Source organism: Pseudophryne corroboree, chromosome 7 (genome assembly GCF_028390025.1).
Source record: "Pseudophryne corroboree isolate aPseCor3 chromosome 7, aPseCor3.hap2, whole genome shotgun sequence".
Classification (NCBI taxonomy): Eukaryota; Metazoa; Chordata; class Amphibia; order Anura; family Myobatrachidae; genus Pseudophryne; species Pseudophryne corroboree.
This window is the reverse complement of record NC_086450.1, coordinates 433,296,305-433,312,446: the sequence shown is the minus strand read 5'-3', so window position 1 is coordinate 433,312,446 and position 16,142 is coordinate 433,296,305. Positions and strand designations below refer to the sequence as shown.

At 45.7% G+C, this 16,142-nt stretch overlaps 1 protein-coding gene and 1 pseudogene across 3 annotated transcripts in view; one reads left to right on the top strand and one right to left on the bottom strand.

The window, feature by feature from the left end:
• Positions 1-16,142, top strand: part of LOC134945529 (somatostatin receptor type 5-like) — a 534,823-nt gene that overhangs the window by 292,383 nt on the left and 226,298 nt on the right. The gene's annotated exons all lie outside the window — the stretch shown is intronic.
• On the bottom strand, positions 8,038-8,156 carry LOC134946169 (5S ribosomal RNA; annotated as a pseudogene).

Here is a 16,142-nt window from a genome sequence, read left to right as displayed (position 1 = left end):
CATGCTGGGATGTGTAGTTTCTCAACAGCTGGAGGGCAGCAGTTTGGACATGCCTGGTATATACGGTATATATATATGTGTAGATATATATATATATATATATATATATATATATAGAGGTGGATCGGCACTCCCACTGATGGCCACAGTAAGCACCGGTGCCCTCTTGAAACAAATACTTAAAAATACGGAAAGGAGGAAGCGGCACTCTGCGTCTTTAAACAGGCAAAAAGTGTATTCAACAACACATCTACAGGTCCTGTAGATGTGTTGTTGAATACACTTTTTGCCTGCTTCCTCCTTTCCGTATTTGTGTGTGTGTATATATATATATATTTATATATATATTAGAGATGAGCGGGTTCGGTTTCTTTGAATCCGAACCCGCACGAACTTCACTTTTTTTTCCACGGGTCCGAGCGACTCGGATCTTCCCGCCTTGCTCGGTTAACCCGAGCGCGCCCGAACGTCATCATGACGCTGTCGGATTCTCGCGAGGCTCGGATTCTATCGCGAGACTCGGATTCTATATAAGGAGCCGCGCGTCGCCGCCATTTTCACTCGTGCATTGAGATTGATAGGGAGAGGACGTGTCTGGCGTCCTCTCCATTAGAATAGAGATAGATAGATTAGATAGAGAGAGATTGTGCAGAGTCGCAGACAGAGTTAGTTTACCACAGTCAGTGACCAGTGCAGTTGCTAGTTAACTTTTATTTAATATAATATATCCGTTCACTTCTCTCTGCTATATCCGTTCTCTGCCTGAAAAAAAAAACGATACACAGCACAGTCAGTCACACAGTGTGACTCAGTCTGTGTGCACTCAGCTCAGCCCAGTGTGCTGCACAGTCATCAATGTATAAATTAAAAGCTTATAATTAATTGTGGGGGAGACTGGGGAGCACTGCAGGTTGTTAGCAGGAGCCAGGAGTACAATTATATTAATTAACAGTGCACACTTTTGCTGCAGGAGTGGTGACCAGTGCCTGACCACCAGTATAGTATTGTTGTATACTACTAATATCTCTTTAAATATCAACCAGTCTATATTAGCAGCAGACACAGTACAGTGCGGTAGTTCACGGCTGTGGCTACCTCTGTGTCGGCACACGGCAGGCAGTCCGTCCGACCAGAATTGTATTATTTATTATTATATACCTACCACCTAACCGTGGTTTTTTTTTCATTCTTTATACCGTCATAGTGTCATCCTAATTGTTACGAGTATACTACTATCTCTTTATCAACCAGTGTACAGTGCGGTAGTTCACGGCTGTGGCTACCTCTGTGTCGGCACACGGCAGGCAGTCCGTCCGACCAGAATTGTATTATTTATTATTATATACCTACCACCTAACCGTGGTTTTTTTTTCATTCTTTATACCGTCATAGTGTCATCCTAATTGTTACGAGTATACTACTATCTCTTTATCAACCAGTGTACAGTGCGGTAGTTCACGGCTGTGGCTACCTCTGTGTCGGCACACGGCAGGCAGTCCGTCCGACCAGAATTGTATTATTTATTATTATATACCTACCACCTAACCGTGGTTTTTTTTTCATTCTTTATACCGTCATAGTGTCATCCTAATTGTTACGAGTATACTACTATCTCTTTATCAACCAGTGTACAGTGCGGTAGTTCACGGCTGTGGCTACCTCTGTGTCGGCACACGGCAGGCAGTCCGTCCGACCAGAATTGTATTATTTATTATTATATACCTACCACCTAACCGTGGTTTTTTTTTCATTCTTTATACCGTCATAGTGTCATCCTAATTGTTACGAGTATACTACTATCTCTTTATCAACCAGTGTACAGTGCGGTAGTTCACGGCTGTGGCTACCTCTGTGTCGGCACACGGCAGGCAGTCCGTCCGACCAGAATTGTATTATTTATTATTATATACCTACCACCTAACCGTGGTTTTTTTTTCATTCTTTATACCGTCATAGTGTCATCCTAATTGTTACGAGTATACTACTATCTCTTTATCAACCAGTGTACAGTGCGGTAGTTCACGGCTGTGGCTACCTCTGTGTCGGCAGTCGGCAGGCAGTCCGTCCATCCATAATTGTATTATTATTATAATATATACCACCTAACCGTGGTTTTTTTTTCATTCTTTATACCGTCATAGTGTCATACTAGTTGTTACGAGTATACTACTATCTCTTTATCAACCAGTGTACAGTGCGGTAGTTCACGGCTGTGGCTACCTCTGTGTCGGCAGTCGGCAGGCAGTCCGTCCATCCATAATTGTATTATTATTATAATATATACCACCTAACTGTGGTTTTTTTTGCATTCTTTATACCGTCGTCATAGTGTCATACTAGTTGTTACGAGTATACTACTATCTCTTTATCAACCAGTGTACAGTGCGGTAGTTCACGGCTGTGGCTACCTCTGTGTCGGCAGTCGGCAGGCAGTCCGTCCATCCATAATTGTATTATTATTATAATATATACCACCTAACCGTGGTTTTTTTTTCATTCTTTATACCGTCGTCATAGTGTCATACTAGTTGTTACGAGTATACTACTATCTCTTTATCAACCAGTGTACAGTGCGGTAGTTCACGGCTGTGGCTACCTCTGTGTCGGCAGTCGGCAGGCAGTCCGTCCATCCATAATTGTATTATTATTATAATATATACCACCTAACCGTGGTTTTTTTTTCATTCTTTATACCGTCGTCATAGTGTCATACTAGTTGTTACGAGTATACTACTATCTCTTTATCAACCAGTGTACAGTGCGGTAGTTCACGGCTGTGGCTACCTCTGTGTCGGCAGTCGGCAGGCAGTCCGTCCATCCATAATTGTATTATTATTATAATATATACCACCTAACCGTGGTTTTTTTTTCATTCTTTATACCGTCGTCATAGTGTCATACTAGTTGTTACGAGTATACTACTATCTCTTTATCAACCAGTGTACAGTGCGGTAGTTCACGGCTGTGGCTACCTCTGTGTCGGCAGTCGGCAGGCAGTCCGTCCATCCATAATTGTATTATTATTATAATATATACCACCTAACCGTGGTTTTTTTTTCATTCTTTATACCGTCGTCATAGTGTCATACTAGTTGTTACGAGTATACTACTATCTCTTTATCAACCAGTGTACAGTGCGGTAGTTCACGGCTGTGGCTACCTCTGTGTCGGCAGTCGGCAGGCAGTCCGTCCATCCATAATTGTATTATTATTATAATATATACCACCTAACCGTGGTTTTTTTTTCATTCTTTATACCGTCGTCATAGTGTCATACTAGTTGTTACGAGTATACTACTATCTCTTTATCAACCAGTGTACAGTGCGGTAGTTCACGGCTGTGGCTACCTCTGTGTCGGCAGTCGGCAGGCAGTCCGTCCATCCATAATTGTATTATTATTATAATATATACCACCTAACCGTGGTTTTTTTATACCACCTAACCGTGGCAGTCCGTCCATAATTGTATACTAGTATCCAATCCATCCATCTCCATTGTTTACCTGAGGTGCCTTTTAGTTCTGCCTATAAAATATGGAGAACAAAAAAGTTGAGGTTCCAAAATTAGGGAAAGATCAAGATCCACTTCCACCTCGTGCTGAAGCTGCTGCCACTAGTCATGGCCGAGACGATGAAATGCCAGCAACGTCGTCTGCCAAGGCCGATGCCCAATGTCATAGTACAGAGCATGTCAAATCCAAAACACCAAATATCAGAAAAAAAAGGACTCCAAAACCTAAAATAAAATTGTCGGAGGAGAAGCGTAAACTTGCCAATATGCCATTTACCACACGGAGTGGCAAGGAACGGCTGAGGCCCTGGCCTATGTTCATGGCTAGTGGTTCAGCTTCACATGAGGATGGAAGCACTCAGCCTCTCGCTAGAAAACTGAAAAGACTCAAGCTGGCAAAAGCACCGCAAAGAACTGTGCGTTCTTTGAAATCCCAAATCCACAAGGAGAGTCCAATTGTGTCGTTTGCGATGCCTGACCTTCCCAACACTGGACGTGAAGAGCATGCGCCTTCCACTATTTGCATGCCCCCTGCAAGTGCTGGAAGGAGCACCCGCAGTCCAGTTCCTGATAGTCAGATTGAAGATGTCAGTGTTGAAGTACACCAGGATGAGGAGGATATGGGTGTTGCTGGCGCTGGGGAGGAAATTGACCAGGAGGATTCTGATGGTGAGGTGGTTTGTTTAAGTCAGGCACCCGGGGAGACACCTGTTGTCCGTGGGAGGAATATGGCCGTTGACATGCCAGGTGAAAATACCAAAAAAATCAGCTCTTCGGTGTGGAGGTATTTCACCAGAAATGCGGACAACAGGTGTCAAGCCGTGTGTTCCCTTTGTCAAGCTGTAATAAGTAGGGGTAAGGACGTTAACCACCTCGGAACATCCTCCCTTATACGTCACCTGCAGCGCATTCATAATAAGTCAGTGACAAGTTCAAAAACTTTGGGTGACAGCGGAAGCAGTCCACTGACCAGTAAATCCCTTCCTCTTGTAACCAAGCTCACGCAAACCACCCCACCAACTCCCTCAGTGTCAATTTCCTCCTTCCCCAGGAATGCCAATAGTCCTGCAGGCCATGTCACTGGCAAGTCTGACGAGTCCTCTCCTGCCTGGGATTCCTCCGATGCATCCTTGCGTGTAACGCCTACTGCTGCTGGCGCTGCTGTTGTTGCCGCTGGGAGTCGATGGTCATCCCAGAGGGGAAGTCGTAAGCCCACTTGTACTACTTCCAGTAAGCAATTGACTGTTCAACAGTCCTTTGCGAGGAAGATGAAATATCACAGCAGTCATCCTACTGCAAAGCGGATAACTGAGTCCTTGACAACTATGTTGGTGTTAGACGTGCGTCCGGTATCCGCCGTTAGTTCACAGGGAACTAGACAATTTATTGAGGCAGTGTGCCCCCGTTACCAAATACCATCTAGGTTCCACTTCTCTAGGCAGGCGATACCGAGAATGTACACGGACGTCAGAAAAAGACTCACCAGTCTCCTAAAAAATGCAGTTGTACCCAATGTCCACTTAACCACGGACATGTGGACAAGTGGAGCAGGGCAGGGTCAGGACTATATGACTGTGACAGCCCACTGGGTAGATGTATGGACTCCCGCCGCAAGAACAGCAGCGGTGGCACCAGTAGCAGCATCTCGCAAACGCCAACTCTTTCCTAGGCAGGCTACGCTTTGTATCACCGCTTTCCAGAATACGCACACAGCTGAAAACCTCTTACGGCAACTGAGGAAGATCATCGCGGAATGGCTTACCCCAATTGGACTCTCCTGTGGATTTGTGGCATCGGACAACGCCAGCAATATTGTGTGTGCATTAAATATGGGCAAATTCCAGCACGTCCCATGTTTTGCACATACCTTGAATTTGGTGGTGCAGAATTTTTTAAAAAACGACAGGGGCGTGCAAGAGATGCTGTCGGTGGCCAGAAAAATTGCGGGACACTTTCGGCGTACAGGCACCACGTACAGAAGACTGGAGCACCACCAAAAACTACTGAACCTGCCCTGCCATCATCTGAAGCAAGAAGTGGTAACGAGGTGGAATTCAACCCTCTATATGCTTCAGAGGTTGGAGGAGCAGCAAAAGGCCATTCAAGCCTATACAATTGAGCACGATATAGGAGATGGAATGCACCTGTCTCAAGTGCAGTGGAGAATGATTTCAACGTTGTGCAAGGTTCTGATGCCCTTTGAACTTGCCACACGTGAAGTCAGTTCAGACACTGCCAGCCTGAGTCAGGTCATTCCCCTCATCAGGCTTTTGCAGAAGAAGCTGGAGGCATTGAAGAAGGAGCTAACACGGAGCGATTCCGCTAGGCATGTGGGACTTGTGGATGCAGCCCTTAATTCGCTTAACAAGGATTCACGGGTGGTCAATCTGTTGAAATCAGAGCACTACATTTTGGCCACCGTGCTCGATCCTAGATTTAAAGCCTACCTTGGATCTCTCTTTCCGGCAGACACAGGTCTGCTGGGGTTGAAAGACCTGCTGGTGACAAAATTGTCAAGTCAAGCGGAACGCGACCTGTCAACATCTCCTCCTTCACATTCTCCCGCAACTGGGGGTGCGAGGAAAAGGCTCAGAATTCCGAGCCCACCCGCTGGCGGTGATGCAGGGCAGTCTGGAGCGACTGCTGATGCTGACATCTGGTCCGGACTGAAGGACCTGCCAACGATTACGGACATGTCGTCTACTGTCACTGCATATGATTCTCTCAACATTGATAGAATGGTGGAGGATTATATGAGTGACCGCATCCAAGTAGGCACGTCACACAGTCCGTACTTATACTGGCAGGAAAAAGAGGCAATTTGGAGGCCCTTGCACAAACTGGCTTTATTCTACCTAAGTTGCCCTCCCACAAGTGTGTACTCCGAAAGAGTGTTTAGTGCCGCCGCTCACCTTGTCAGCAATCGGCGTACGAGGTTACATCCAGAAAATGTGGAGAAGATGATGTTCATTAAAATGAATTATAATCAATTCCTCCGCGGAGACATTGACCAGCAGCAATTGCCTCCACAAAGTACACAGGGAGCTGAGATGGTGGATTCCAGTGGGGACGAATTGATAATCTGTGAGGAGGGGGATGTACACGGTGATATATCGGAGGGTGAAGATGAGGTGGACATCTTGCCTCTGTAGAGCCAGTTTGTGCAAGGAGAGATTAATTGCTTCTTTTTTGGGGGGGGTCCAAACCAACCCGTCATATCAGTCACAGTCGTGTGGCAGACCCTGTCACTGAAATGATGGGTTGGTTAAAGTGTGCATGTCCTGTTTTGTTTATACAACATAAGGGTGGGTGGGAGGGCCCAAGGATAATTCCATCTTGCACCTCTTTTTTCTTTTCTTTTTCTTTGCATCATGTGCTGATTGGGGAGGGTTTTTTGGAAGGGACATCCTGCGTGACACTGCAGTGCCACTCCTAGATGGGCCCGGTGTTTGTGTCGGCCACTAGGGTCGCTAATCTTACTCACACAGCTACCTCATTGCGCCTCTTTTTTTCTTTGCGTCATGTGCTGTTTGGGGAGGTTTTTTTGGAAGGGACATCCTGCGTGACACTGCAGTGCCACTCCTAGATGGGCCCGGTGTTTGTGTCGGCCACTAGGGTCGCTAATCTTACTCACACAGTCAGCTACCTCATTGCGCCTCTTTTTTTCTTTGCGTCATGTGCTGTTTGGGGAGGGTTTTTTGGAAGGGCCATCCTGCGTGACACTGCAGTGCCACTCCTAGATGGGCCCGGTGTTTGTGTCGGCCACTAGGGTCGCTAATCTTACTCACACAGCTACCTCATTGCGCCTCTTTTTTTCTTTGCGTCATGTGCTGTTTGGGGAGGGTTTTTTGGAAGGGACATCCTGCGTGACACTGCAGTGCCACTCCTAGATGGGCCCGGTGTTTGTGTCGGCCACTAGGGTCGCTTATCTTACTCACACAGCGACCTCGGTGCAAATTTTAGGACTAAAAATAATATTGTGAGGTGTGAGGTATTCAGAATAGACTGAAAATGAGTGTAAATTATGGTTTTTGAGGTTAATAATACTTTGGGATCAAAATGACCCCCAAATTCTATGATTTAAGCTGTTTTTTAGTGTTTTTGGAAAAAAACACCCGAATCCAAAACACACCCGAATCCGACAAAAATAATTCGGTGAGGTTTTGCCAAAACGCGTTCGAACCCAAAACACGGCCGCGGAACCGAACCCAAAACCAAAACACAAAACCCGAAAAATTTCAGGCGCTCATCTCTAATATATATATATATATACACACACACACTAGTTTTACGTACCCAGCATATACTGGGTCACCTCAGTCCCCACCCCCGTGATTGGCTCCACCCAGTTCTGTAAACCCCCTCATGCAAATCCTGCTTTTGCCACTAGGGGACCCGGCGTTTCCATCTATGGACTCCTTCTAGAAGAGTAAGCAAGGGCGCGTGTACTGTGATTGGTTTTTGAGTTCAGCGTTGCTGATTAATCCTGGGTACATAAACGGAAAGTATGTATGGTAAGTTCCTTGATACTACAGTACCCGGTATTCCCAGAGGGTCACCCCTTCTGGTACTGACCAGGCCCAATGCTGCTTGGCTTCCAAGATCAGACGAGATCGGGCATGTCCAGCATGGTATGACTGTAGATAATTAGGTGGACAACCATCGACGTATAGAAATACCCAATGAGAAAAACATAGATACTAGAATGAATGGATATTGGAGATAGTAAAGTATTTGAAGGTAAATCAGGCAGAAAAAGGTACTTAAAATTAGAGATGAGCGGGTTCGGTTCCTCTGAATCCGAACCCGCCCGAACTTCATGTTTTTTTTCACGGGTCCGAGCGACTCGGATCTTCCCGCCTTGCTCGGTTAACCCGAGCGCGCCCGAACGTCATCATCCCGCTGTCGGATTCTCGCGAGGCTCGGATTCTATCGCGAGACTCGGATTCTATATAAGGAGCCGCGCGTCGCCGCCATTTTCACACGTGCATTGAGAGTCATAGGGAGAGGACGTGGCTGGCGTCCTCTCCGTTTAGAGAAGAGAGAGACACAGTAGAGACGAGAGAGACACAGTAGTAGTAATTTTGGGGAGCATTATTAGGAGGAGTACTACTATACTACTATACTACTTGCTGAAGTGATATAGATTGGATAGTGTGACTGTAAGTGTATTGTATTATCTGACTTGTGGGGGAGACACTGACAGTGGGGAGCAGTTAGAGTCTGAGAGCAGGACTCAGGAGTACATATAACGTACAGTGCACACTTTTGCTGCCAGAGTCAGTGCCACACTGCCATTGTTGTGACCACACTGACCACCAGTATAATAATATATTTTGTGATTGTCTGCTTAGGACTCGGAGTACTAGTTGCAAGTTGCAACGTGAGTGACCTGACCACCAGTTTAATAATCAATCACCACCAGTTTAATATATATATATATATATATATATAATTGTATATAATATATATATATATATATAATATTGTATACCACCTACCCGTGGTTTTTTTTTTTTTTCATTCTTCTTTATACATACTACTATAGTAGCTTACTGTAGCAGTCTGCGGTGCTGCTGACCTGACAGTGTCCAGCAGGTCCGTCATCAGTCATTACATAATAAATATATATAGTACCTGTCCGGCTGCAGTACTAGTGATATTATATTGATTTCATCTCATTATCAATAATTTATCATCCAGTCTAGACTCTATATTAGCAGCAGACACAGTACGTTAGTCCACGGCTGTAGCTACCTCTGTGTCGGCACTCGGCAGTCCATCCATAATTGTATACCACCTACCCGTGGTTTTTTTTTTTCTTTCTTCTTTGTACATACTACTATAGTATAGTAGCTTACTGTAGCAGTCTGCGGTGCTGCTGAGCTGACAGTGTCCAGCAGGTCCGTCATCAGTCATCATTACCTAATAAATATATTATCTACCTGTCCGGCTGCAGTACTAGTGATATTATATATACATACATATATATATTGATTTCATATCATTATCATCCAGTCTATATTAGCAGCAGACACAGTACGTTAGTCCACGGCTGTAGCTACCTCTGTGTCGGCACTCGGCAGTCCATCCATAAGTATACTAGTATCCATCCATCTCCATTGTTTACCTGAGGTGCCTTTTAGTTGTGCCTATTAAAATATGGAGAACAAAAATGTTGAGGTTCCAAAATTAGGGAAAGATCAAGATCCACTTCCACCTCGTGCTGAAGCTGCTGCCACTAGTCATGGCCGAGACGATGAAATGCCAGCAACGTCGTCTGCCAAGGCCGATGCCCAATGTCATAGTACAGAGCATGTCAAATCCAAAACACCAAATATCAGTAAAAAAAGGACTCCAAAACCTAAAATAAAATTGTCGGAGGAGAAGCGTAAACTTGCCAATATGCCATTTACCACACGGAGTGGCAAGGAACGGCTGAGGCCCTGGCCTATGTTCATGGCTAGTGGTTCAGCTTCACATGAGGATGGAAGCACTCAGCCTCTCGCTAGAAAAATGAAAAGACTCAAGCTGGCAAAAGCAGTAGCACCGCAAAGAACTGTGCGTTCTTCGAAATCCCAAATCCACAAGGAGAGTCCGACTCCAATTGTATTGGTTGCGATGCCTGACCTTCCCAACACTGGACGTGAAGAGCATGCGCCTTCCACCATTTGCACGCCCCCTGCAAGTGCTGGAAGGAGCACCCGCAGTCCAGTTCCTGATAGTCAGATTGAAGATGTCAGTGTTGAAGTACACCAGGATGAGGAGGATATGGGTGTTGCTGGCGCTGGGGAGGAAATTGACCAGGAGGATTCTGATGGTGAGGTGGTTTGTTTAAGTCAGGCACCCGGGGAGACACCTGTTGTCCGTGGGAGGAATATGGCCACTGACATGCCTGGTGAAAATACCAAAAAAATCAGCTCTTCGGTGTGGAAGTATTTCAACAGAAATGCGGACAACAGGTGTCAAGCCGTGTGTTGCCTTTGTCAAGCTGTAATAAGTAGGGGTAAGGACGTTAACCACCTCGGAACATCCTCCCTTATACGTCACCTGCAGCGCATTCATAATAAGTCAGTGACAAGTTCAAAAACTTTGGGTGACAGCGGAAGCAGTCCACTGACCAGTAAATCCCTTCCTCTTGTAACCAAGCTCACGCAAACCACCCCACCAACTCCCTCAGTGTCAATTTCCTCCTTCCCCAGGAATGCCAATAGTCCTGCAGGCCATGTCACTGGCAATTCTGACGATTTCTCTCCTGCCTGGGATTCCTCCGATGCATCCTTGCGTGTAACGCCTACTGCTGCTGGCGCTGCTGTTGTTGCTGCTGGGAGTCGATGGTCATCCCAGAGGGGAAGTCGTAAGACCACTTTTACTACTTCCACCAAGCAATTGACTGTCCAACAGTCCTTTGCGAGGAAGATGAAATATCACAGCAGTCATCCTACTGCAAAGCGGATAACTGAGGCCTTGGCATCCTGGGTGGTGAGAAACGTGGTTCCGGTATCCATCATTAATGCAGAGCCAACTAGAGACTTGTTGGAGGTACTGTGTCCCCGGTACCAAATACCATCTAGGTTCCATTTCTCTAGGCAGGCGATACCGAAAATGTACACAGACCTCAGAAAAAGAGTCACCAGTGTCCTAAAAAATGCAGCTGTACCCAATGTCCACTTAACCACGGACATGTGGACAAGTGGAGCAGGGCAGGGTCAGGACTATATGACTGTGACAGCCCACTGGGTAGATGTATGGACTCCCGCCGCAAGAACAGCAGCGGCGGCACCAGTAGCAGCATCTCGCAAACGCCAACTCTTTCCTAGGCAGGCTACGCTTTGTATCACCGGTTTCCAGAATACGCACACAGCTGAAAACCTCTTACGGCAACTGAGGAAGATCATCGCGGAATGGCTTACCCCAATTGGACTCTCCTGTGGATTTGTGGCATCGGACAACGCCAGCAATATTGTGTGTGCATTAAATATGGGCAAATTCCAGCACGTCCCATGTTTTGCACATACCTTGAATTTGGTGGTGCAGAATTATTTAAAAAACGACAGGGGCGTGCAAGAGATGCTGTCGGTGGCCAGAAGAATTGCGGGACACTTTCGGCGTACAGAAGACTGGAGCACCACCAAAAACTACTGAACCTGCCCTGCCATCATCTGAAGCAAGAAGTGGTAACGAGGTGGAATTCAACCCTCTATATGCTTCAGAGGTTGGAGGAGCAGCAAAAGGCCATTCAAGCCTATACAATTGAGCACGATATAGGAGGTGGAATGCACCTGTCTCAAGCGCAGTGGAGAATGATTTCAACGTTGTGCAAGGTTCTGATGCCCTTTGAACTTGCCACACGTGAAGTCAGTTCAGACACTGCCAGCCTGAGTCAGGTCATTCCCCTCATCAGGCTTTTGCAGAAGAAGCTGGAGACATTGAAGGAGGAGCTAACACGGAGCGATTCCGCTAGGCATGTGGGACTTGTGGATGGAGCCCTTAATTCGCTTAACAAGGATTCACGGGTGGTCAATCTGTTGAAATCAGAGCACTACATTTTGGCCACCGTGCTCGATCCTAGATTTAAAGCCTACCTTGGATCTCTCTTTCCGGCAGACACAAGTCTGCTGGGGTTGAAAGACCTGCTGGTGAGAAAATTGTCAAGTCAAGCGGAACGCGACCTGTCAACATCTCCTCCTTCACATTCTCCCGCAACTGGGGGTGCGAGGAAAAGGCTCAGAATTCCGAGCCCACCCGCTGGCGGTGATGCAGGGCAGTCTGGAGCGACTGCTGATGCTGACATCTGGTCCGGACTGAAGGACCTGACAACGATTACGGACATGTCGTCTACTGTCACTGCATATGATTCTCTCAACATTGAAAGAATGGTGGAGGATTATATGAGTGACCGCATCCAAGTAGGCACGTCACACAGTCCGTACTTATACTGGCAGGAAAAAGAGGCAATTTGGAGGCCCTTGCACAAACTGGCTTTATTCTACCTAAGTTGTCCTCCCACAAGTGTGTACTCCGAAAGAGTGTTTAGTGCCGCCGCTCACCTTGTCAGCAATCGGCGTACGAGGTTACATCCAGAAAATGTGGAGAAGATGATGTTCATTAAAATGAATTATAATCAATTCCTCCGTGGAGACATTGACCAGCAGCAATTGCCTCCACAAAGTACACAGGGAGCTGAGATGGTGGATTCCAGTGGGGACGAATTGATAATCTGTGAGGAGGGGGATGTACACGGTGATATATCGGAGGATGATGATGAGGTGGACATCTTGCCTCTGTAGAGCCAGTTTGTGCAAGGAGAGATTCATTGCTTCTTTTTTGGTGGGGGTCCAAACCAACCCGTCATTTCAGTCACAGTCGTGTGGCAGACCCTGTCACTGAAATGATGGGTTGGTTAAAGTGTGCATGTCCTGTTTATACAACATAAGGGTGGGTGGGAGGGCCCAAGGACAATTCCATCTTGCACCTCTTTTTTCTTTAATTTTTCTTTGCGTCATGTGCTGTTTGTGGAATGTTTTTTGGAAGGGCCATCCTGCGTGACACTGCAGTGCCACTCCTAGATGGGCCCGGTGTTTGTGTCGGCTACTAGGGTCGCTTATCTTACTCACACAGCTACCTCATTGCGCCTCTTTTTTTCTTTGCGTCATGTGCTGTTTGGGGAGGGTTTTTTGGAAGGGACATCCTGCGTGACACTGCAGTGCCACTCCTAGATGGGCCCGGTGTTTGTGTCGGCCACTAGGGTCGCTTATCTTACTCACACAGCTACCTCATTGCGCCTCTTTTTTTCTTTGCGTCATGTGCTGTTTGGGGAGGGTTTTTTGGAAGGGACATCCTGCGTGACACTGCAGTGCCACTCCTAGATGGGCCCGGTGTTTGTGTCGGCCACTAGGGTCGCTTAGCTTAGTCATCCAGCGACCTAGGTGCAAATTTTAGGACTAAAAATAATATTGTGAGGTGTGAGGTATTCAGAATAGACTGAAAATGAGTGTAGATTATGGTTTTTGAGGTTAATAATACTTTGGGATCAAAATGACCCCCAAATTCTATGATTTAAGCTGTTTTTTAGTGTTTTTAAAAAAAAACACCCGAATCCAAAACACACCCGAATCCGACAAAAAAAATTCGGTGAGGTTTTGCCAAAACGCGGTCGAACCCAAAACACGGCCGCGGAACCGAACCCAAAACCAAAACACAAAACCCGAAAAATTTCCGGCGCTCATCTCTACTTAAAATAAATAGGTATTGAAGATGGAGGAGTTTTTGAAGGAAAGGCAGGCAAGGTTTTGGAGAAATGGTGATCCAATTCCCCTCGGTCTGCCCTGACAATATGTCACATTAATAATAGGTATAAGTCAAGTACAGAAAAGATTTTACATAGGCAGAAATGCAAATAAACATCTGAACCCGTTTGTTGAACTGAATATTGATATTAATGTTCTGGTAAATGTTAAAGATTGTCAGTTACCCAATTGAGAGCCCCAAAAAATGGGGAAACTTCAATATTCATAGGCAGTTAGCATGTGTTGTCTCTAAAACATAGAGAGACATGAAAAAAAAAAACAGAGAAAATTTTACACACAAGACATTCACCAGAAAAAGATAGTAATAATGCTAATAATAGTATGACAGAAGGAATTCATCTGGCTGATATACTGGTACTCATTAAATCACAATAATACCATATGCTGTCCCTTTAAGATGTAAGAGACATGAAAGCATCAAAACATGGAGAAAAAACACACATTGATTGTCCACAAACTATTGCTTTGCTGAGGAGGCGAGATTTTATGTGTCTATTCCAGACAGAAATTAGTTTGCCTTGCTTTGGGTTAGTCCCAATTTGTCTGGCGCATATAGAGAAAAGTTTTTTTCTTTCGAAATAGAGGGACAAGTGTATAACAAAACCACAGCAGATGATTATTCCCTCAGAGAATGAATTGATTGTTAAATCACAGTAATACCATATGCTGTCTCTTTAAGGCTAAACCTCCTAATGATACTCGGTGGACCCCTTCATTCAAAGTAAAGCATTCATTACCTCTAATACCAAGAAATAATGACACGGAGACTTGAATTTGGCAGAAAAATTGCTAGCTATTTATTGTACCCTAACCATTAGCAAACCTGTAATTGAAAATTTTGTTAACATGCCGATTCAGCCGGCATATGGTGGCAGAAAAAAGAACGGCTCTATTGAACTGACGCTAACCTTAAAAATGTTAAAATTTAAAACTATCCTAATTTAAATACAAACTATCAAATCGGTAATAGGTGCCCAACTCAACCCCCACAGTGACTACCCACCCTGATGGGTGCCTGCCGCTGCCCCCGGACGGGTGGTCGAGCGGCCCTAAAAGTCGATGGAGGTGAGTGCACCTAAACCAGACCAAACTGTAAATCACTACAGCTAACAATACAAACTACAACCTGCCGTTCTTTTCCGCCAAATAAATAGCCAACGATAAAACCAGCCAACAATTCAACGCCAAGGCACTCCGTGCCAGAACCTCTACCAACAGGGCGGTAGGGCGGGAAGGCAATTCAGCAGCAAGAGAGAGCCAACTGTCCTAGCATTCCCTATATATATTAACCCTCCCCTTTTCCCAAAGGCCGTACTTTCCTCACAGCTAGGTCCACCCCTCACAGGATGTTTAACTCTTTCCTTTCCTATGCAGTCAATTCTCTCTCCATAGAAGGCATGTGATTACATATAAACATCAACACACTGCTTAAAAAGGTATGCCCTGTTGCTATCAGCATTAATTAATGTCTGTCTCTTACTGGGAGATACAATTTATATATTCCTCCTTGTCACAATCTATGAGAACAGGCAGTTATGTGGAAAACCATATGCTGTTATTGAAGGGCAAGCTCTCCTTGTACAGGGATATTTTTTAAGCTAATAAACGCCTGACATAGCTGTGTGCTATGTTCAGATTATGATTTTATGCACTGATTGGCACCTAGTGAATGATCTCCTTGTAATGACTATGGGGGTAATTCCAAGTTGATCGCAGCAGGAAATTTTTTAGCAGTTGGGCAAAACCATTTGCACTGCAGGGGAGGCAGATTTAACATGTGCAGAGAGAGTTAGATTTAGGTGTGGTGTGTTCAATCTGCAATCTAATTTGCAGTGTAACAATAAGGCAGCCAGTATTTACCCTACACAGAAACAATATAACCCACCCAAATCTAACTCTTTCTGCAAATGTTATATCTGCCCCCCCCCCCCCCGCCCCCTGCAGTGCACATGGTTTTGCCCAACTGCTAAAAAATTTCCTGCTGCGATCAACTTGGAATTACCCCCTATTTGCACAAAATTCTATATATATATGTGTACATTGTCTGGGGAGAGGACAGCCGGTGCTATAGTTGCAGGAGCTATTGCTGTAAGGACAACACCCTGTCAGTGCGCATGCACAAAGAGGGTGAAATAATCCCCGCTATCGTGATGTAATGAGGGTAGAAACTGGGGGTTGAAAACCTGTGGGGAGAGCTGGTGGAAGCAACAGAGAGCGGGTTTGAATACCTGTAGTGTGAGTGCTTGGAGAGGAGTCCGCCCGCCGGAGCTCCGTTATGGAGATCCCGGAAGTCGGGCGCTGGACCGGAAGTGACGCGCGTT